This window comes from Ruditapes philippinarum, unplaced genomic scaffold (genome assembly GCF_026571515.1).
Source record: "Ruditapes philippinarum isolate M1 unplaced genomic scaffold, ASM2657151v2 ctg4123_1_1_1_1, whole genome shotgun sequence".
In the NCBI taxonomy this organism is placed as follows: Eukaryota; Metazoa; Mollusca; class Bivalvia; order Venerida; family Veneridae; genus Ruditapes; species Ruditapes philippinarum.
This window is the reverse complement of record NW_026861050.1, coordinates 22960-30666: the sequence shown is the minus strand read 5'-3', so window position 1 is coordinate 30666 and position 7707 is coordinate 22960.

Sequence of the window (7707 nt, the reverse complement as noted above, 5' to 3'; positions counted from 1 at the left end):
ACAGTTATGGTCGATATGAAAATTGCGAAAGGAATAGAACATTATGTCAGATGTTAAATTTCGCGCACTTAATTCCTGCCTACTGTATAACACTCGTGAGAGGGATTTGCAGCATTCAAAAAAAGATAGAATCATTTTAGTCACGTCACTGTTTATCTTAGGTAAGATGTTCCGACCCGTACGAAAAAAACTTCCGTTTTACAACTGTAAGACGACTGAAAAACACCTGTTTTTTAAAGGGACCTGTGTGAATACAGGTGTATTTTAAAAATTATACAGGTGTATTTTTGAGACAAGACCTGTGTTTTCTAAAGCTGTACACATGTAATTCTGATACTTAGAAAATATTGAGCTGATATTTTGTGCTGAAAATAATCTAAGTCCAAAACTACAACTGTATAATTTTCAATGATTATACAGATGTACAATACACCCTTAGAAAATCTTTTAGAGAAATTGTTCTTATTTAAATACTTTAATATCTTTGATGCAATTGTACAGACTGCATGAACATTATTTACACTTAGGATTAAATTTTTAACATTATGTAAGCAACTTTGAACCTAAGAGTGCTATCTAAATTTGAATTTGAATCTAAATATGATTATTTAGTTTTAAAATATATGAGATAGTTCACAGAGGACTGTACTTGTTGTTCTTTTAAGTATAAAAAGAGCAACAACAAAAAACTACAACAACAACAACAAACTGGTACATGTTCTTATTCAATACTCCAAATTTGCAGACATTATGAGTTATTCTTCACTCTGTAAAGTGTATGTGTATGAAATAAACTCATACATTAAGCTCTCTCAATCTAGTTTGTAATATAAATGACCTCAGTGTTGATAATTTCTTATAAGTAGGATAAATAAATAAATACTGCCTCTACTACTCTACAATGATTTTACACAACTGACCGATTTTTCACCATGCACTGACCAATCTGATAATGGTAACCACCTGTTTTCCCACCATAAATTCTGCTATAGCCTATAGTTCAGACGCTTCCATTTGTGGATTTTGGGGGTATACAACTTTATAGATTTTAAATGAAGTCTGTTTAGAAGGACATTGCAAAGTTATCTTTAAAAACTTATAATGAATTTGAAATTCTACATTATACATTTTTTTCTCATATGTCTATATGATTGTGAAAGTAAAATGATGTGTGCTTTGATTTGTGGAATATCCCTGTTTAACATTACACATGATGAATCAGTCCAGTTATACAGTTGTAAAATTTGAAATCTGAGGCATTTGTGGAAATCATAAGTGCTCATGTATATATCACAAAGGATTTTATTGATAATTTAAAAATTGTGGAGATATAAGCAATTTTCTAAGTAATATTTTGTGTGTAAAGTTTAACTTTTCAAAGAAAAAAATGAAGGCTACAGTCTTGTTAATGAAAATGACAATATTCTGGATAATGGGATATGCTCAAGGTTGTAAATGAAATTTGAACCTTGGACAAGAAGATGAAAAACCAGAATCATAAAAAAATCAGGTAATAACTTTTGGATACATTTATGCAAAAAAAAAACAAGTATTATTTCAGGTCTACTAGCAATTATTTTTATCAACTTTATTCTGAAAAAAAAAGAAATATTTTATATTCTATTTACCCAGTTGGAAAATAATTTTAAATGTAAATTTTGCAACCAATAGCATTTAATTAGTACAATATTGACTGTTAACTGCTTTATATTTTTGAATACAGTCTTGAAGAGATGATATTAAATACATTTATACTAAACTTCTAATTAATGGGTCATAATTTATTTCCATATCTTTTATAATGAACTATAAATTTTGTTCTTAAAGGTCACAGAACACACACCAGAGACGTTCCTACATGGAACAAAGCAAAGGACTAAAACAGACAAGGTAAAACGAAATTATAGTTGAAATAATTAGAATAGTTTTGACAGAAATTCATGGTTAAACAAAATAAGTCTCTTTGAAAGTTGCACCTTTATTATTACAACTCAGCAAATATTTTTTACTAAGCAATGCATTAAGTTAGGAAAATTAATATATGTATTCATTGTCAAAATATATATAGGTTGAAGTTAATTGGTACGTATTTAAAAAAAATGAATTGGTCAGGCACCGAATATGTGCATTGATGACATTAGTACAAAATTGAAAGCATTGAAAGTATGATTATCATTTAGTATTCATTTAATGTTAAACTATTGATGTTTTATTTAATTCAGGTGAAGCTGCTTTAAACAGGATCTTAAATCACAATGGCAGGGACCAGTTAAGAAGAGAAAAGACTTGCAAAGGCTTCATTCCAAATACCTATATATGTAGACATTAATTTGGAAAATACTGGCAATAAATTTTTACAAGAAAAAAAAACACTTTTTTAACCATTTGTGAATTTTTCTTCAAATGAAAGGATGCATACAGTGTTATATATGACTTGGATTTTATTGATGCAGTATCATGCGGTAGTGTAAGACTGTAACAGAATGTTATAAAATATAGTAATCCATTTAAGACAAAGTGAATATTTGTTATATTTATCCCCATCTTTAGTGATAGTGATTTTAGTTCAGTGAAATTTCCGCTCACCTTAGCACAGAGTGCCATTGTGAACTATTGTGATTGTATAATGTCTGTTACTTGTACCTAAATCTTGTAAAAAGATATTTTCTCCTCAACCATTTCTTATTTTTAAAGATTGAGTAGCAACAAACGCACACAATTTCTGACCAAAGTGTATTTATCCCAATGAAAAAGATATTTGCACCAGACATGCCAAATATGTCTGCATTTATGTGTGGTTTTCATCCCTTAAACAATTATACACCTGTATTTTTAGACCTGTAAAATTTTACACCTGTATTTTAAACAGCTGTAAAACAGGACAACTGTATTTTCGATCCGTAGAAAAATACGGTTAATTTACTTATTTCGTTCATAGTACAGGTGTAAAACAGGTGTATTTTTGAAAAAAAAACAGATGTAATTTGCTAATTGTTTATCATAACTGAAGAAATATACAGCTGTAATTTTTAACAGAAAAACAGGTGTATTTTAGGCAAAAATACATGAGTAATATTTCGTACAGGGATCCTCCCCATTTTCTCTAATTAATTAACATATTGATATTAATACTTTTATAGTAGAATAAACAAATAAGTAAATAAATAATAATAATTTTATCAGATTAAAATGTATACGCAGCATGGGTCAATAAGTATTGATTACTGTTTAAAGAAATTTGTGCATGTCACCTCGTGGCATGGGTTAATGCTCCCTAGCATATTCAATCAAACCATTCAAGCTTTTTCCGACAAATTTATCAGCGAACTTGTTCTTATATGAATGTTATTCTTGGAAGACCTTGTTTCCCTTACACAACAAACTTATGAAGGCGGGAATGTTTAAACCTTCCCACTCATACCAGTAGTTAATTGTTGTATATTGTACATTTGCATTTAAACCAAATAAGTAAAACTTCATGATACATTTTTCTCCTTTGAAATAATAATGCCCGCAACTCAAATTTATCATATATTTTAGAAGTTAATAGGGACTACATGTTATGCACTCGGGAATGCGTACGTTTAAAATACTACATATGGCTTTAGCAATAAAAGAAATATCACTTACTATACACGGTGGACTCTATTATGGGATAAAATAGATCTTTTGCTTGAAAAAAGGGCACCAGGGAGTGTAATATTACAAAGAGGGGTTAGAGTTGTCCGCACGGCATGATCATTTTGTATTTAGAGGGGCACCTTTTTTTGAATATATGTGCATGTCGCCTCGAGATCTGTGGCATGGTAAATTCTATATGGTACGTACTAAAATATCTACATGTATATATACATGATGATGCACATGTTACCCCGATTAATCAATTCTGGAAAACTGTATTAAAATAGTTTTGTGCTTACTTAAAAAATAAAAGTTGTCGTATTATACTGTTTACACATCATATTAATATAAATGACAAGTCGACATGTATATACATATATTAAGGTTTTTATTTCATAATGTGAACTGTAAAACATGACATTGATTTATATATATTATACTACAAAATACACGCAGGCTGGGCTGGATGGTAATAATATGTCAAAATGATTAATGAGAGTTCTGCATGTAACTCTAAAACGCGTGCATGTTTATAATTATAAGTTGTCATTATTGCAGGCTGTCATTATAAAATACTGGTCTCAACGCCCAGTAGATATAGTTCGAATTTGGTATTTCACTTGTACACTTGTGTATTTGTATATTAAAATGTAAAACATCTGAGAGTTCTCTCTCCGAAATATTTATAGAAAAACCTATACAGCTATAATATTTAACTTATGTTACTTGAAAATTATTTTTGTAGAATAACAGTTACATTAACTGATAAAAATGTCGAATGTTTATTTTTCAATCGATTCAATATGAAGCATTGTTTTGCATAAAGATTATCTTAACATTTAACAATAATAACTTATTCAATATAAAGCATTTTTTTGCATTAAGATTATCTTAACATTTAACAATAATTATTTTTTTACTTATTAAAAACATTACAAAATTGTTGAATTGTATAACTCCCAAAAGTAAATTATTTCTTACCTTACTGCAGTACATGTTTCATATCCGAGAACTGTTTTAAAATGACAAGAAAAATCTATTGAGCGAATATTTCCGAATATTGTTTCCTAAGGCGTTTTTCTTTTTAAAATAAAGTAACAAAATGTCGTGACATAATATCTCTGAACGGATAAGACCTTAGGTGATTATTACTCTTTTAAAAAAAATTACCTACCGGCTCCTTTGTTAAAAGCGGTCTAGTAAATCACTTACCGACCGGTTAAGAGGTCTGCAAATAGATACCGACCGGTTATTGTTCTATTGTTCTCTATTCGATAGAAAATATTTGAAGTCGAGAAACTCGTGCATTACAGTACACAATATTCACCGTAAAATAACGCTGAATTGTGTGTGTGTGTGTGTGTGTGTGTGTGTGTGTGTGTGTGTTGGGGGGGGGGATAATGACTACTTTGAATAGGAAAAGGGGTCGATATATATTTTAAAGATTAATCGAAATAAATTAGCGCATACGGCTGTAAGGACCCTCATAACTAATATTCCAGATTATTTTCGTGAAATGGCTACTGGTGCATATCGAATAAAGTCAACTTCTGCATCTTTCTTTCCCAAAATATTACTTTCAGTGAGAGTATAGTTCATCTTAAGTATAAGACCGTTTTACTCATTTTTTCCCAGTTATTTTTACATTACAATTTACGATTTCAAAATCAGCCACCATAAAAAACAACAACAACAAAACCCGACTTACATGACGGTGTAACTACATGTATTACTAATATCTATTCATAGAACCCCGTCTTTTACTTTCCTTTGAAAAAATCTTATATTTTAATTATATAAGAAATAGCCTGATCATCTATTTACCATGAAATTTATCATATATAAAGATAAAGTGTTCCGTTTTTATGATTAGAAAACATCATCTCAGTATTTGTTTATATTATTAATATGTTATGTATTCATATATCAAAATAATGATCTTATTGTTTGATTTTATTAACCTGTCAATTCCATACTGATTATACGGTCAATGCACAGAATATATTAATATTCGATAAATTATCGGTAAATTCCGTGAGATTTAAGCAGTAAGATATGATTAAATTCATCTGGTTTCTATGCAATAGTTACACTGACCGTTATAGCACAATAGGGTAAACTACGGGTATATAATTTCTAAATGTCGTACGTGATGTAAGATCGAGACAGCGTATGTCCAGGTATTTTTTCTTATTCATATTTTCAACATTTTTGAAGTTAAGGTTGTTCTTTCTGTTTTGATAGGTTTTGCACTTTTTTGTTAATACTATACTTTTGTATATATCATTGTTAAAGAATTAATATTTTAAATTCATTCGGATTAAGATCAATAAATGTCATTTCAGTGCCGTAAAATACAATACAAAACGTGACAATTCAGTGTTTCTTATTTGTTTCATATCTGCGTAGAAAATTCTGAAAGCGCTTGACCATTTTCATTATAATATACTTAAAAATAAAGAAAAATATGTCTTAAAATAAGTGACGTCTAAAAAAAGTCAAAAGAAGGGATCGAACCTCGGACCTCTCATACATAAGGTAATCACTTAACCGACTTTGCTATTGCGGATGTTACGAGAACCTACATTAAGCTAGTGGGAGTTTTCCAAACGTTAGCTATATACTCCATATTAATTCTCGTAAAAATAAACGGACAAAACCGAAGTAGGATCGAATATTTAAATGAGTGCTATAATGTATTCAAAATTGACAGGTCAATAAAATCAGACTATACCTTTCCCTACTCGACAAGTTCTGTTTTCATTTTCTGTGATTCAACTCAACAAGTACATTACCTGACCCTATTACATAATGAAACCCCACGAAAATCACGAGAATATTCAAATAACACCTGATTTGTGAACGAATGAATTACAAGAGCGTAGCGGATTGTATCTTTGTTTGGCTTTGGAATGCTTTCTTAAACATGATAAAGTACATGAATAATAGGTCTCTTGTGAGTAATACTAACAAATACTGAGTTGCAAACTGATATTTGGAAAGGACAAAAGAGCATGTAGGTAAGATAGTTACTGCACTCGGAATAGGTCTGCATAGTATTTACAGACCCGGTGGCCTTTTAAAAAGCTCGATCGCTACGCTTTCTCGGTCTTCAAATCGCCACCCGGGTCTGTAAATACTATGCAGACCTTTTCCTCGTACGGTAGCTATTACGTAACAAAAAGTTGATATATAAAATCATTGTCTTGGGGCAAAAACAGATCTATGTTAAGCTATTTCAAAAAGGAGTTTTTTTGTTATATTTGTTGACAAAGGAAAAAAAATCTATGTAATAATCTATATTTTTTTCCGAGGGTGCCATATAATTGAGAAATACTCTAGATGTAATCTCACATTAGTTTCATGGGCTGATTTTGTGACTAGTCTGTTATTTGGTTTGATGCTTCTCTGAATAAGACTTAATTAGAGAGTTTTCATTTTGCATTTGAGGGGGTGTTATTTATATAGTTGGTCCAGTTAATAGAGAAGTTTACTGAAAGTACTTAATAGTTTCAGCAAATTTAAGAATTTTATCGTAGAGGGTATAGCGGAAGATGGTGGTGTTCCTTTCTCATGTTATCTTAAGCACATCGCACTTGTGTGGGTTGAACTGCTTAGTCCAGTCCTAGTTTTATTTTGTTGTCTGTCCGCATCTGTTCGTCCCTTGGTTGTTTGGTTATCCATAGTGTGTTTTGCAAATAATGCTTTACTTTTTACCGTTTTTAGTTCTATATCATATGCGTTTACGATTATATAGTTAAGAAAACCTCCATTCACATTACTAATTGAGAGAGCAAAAATAAACGATAGCTTTCGAAAAAAGGTATTTCGTAACGTTCTGCCTTCTATACAAGACATAATATTATATTCATGTCCATTTGGGTAATATAAATTTATTCAGATGATTATTTTCACCATTACCATTTATGTCGGATTTCTGTCTGGAATATAAAATTACTTAGAGTGAGTATGAATTGTATGTGTTATAACTAATTCATTTGTAACTAGCTAGCTAGCGTTAAACTTGAATGCAACTTGTGACAGAGTCACAATTTCACACAAAATATGATTTAAAGAAAATTATGA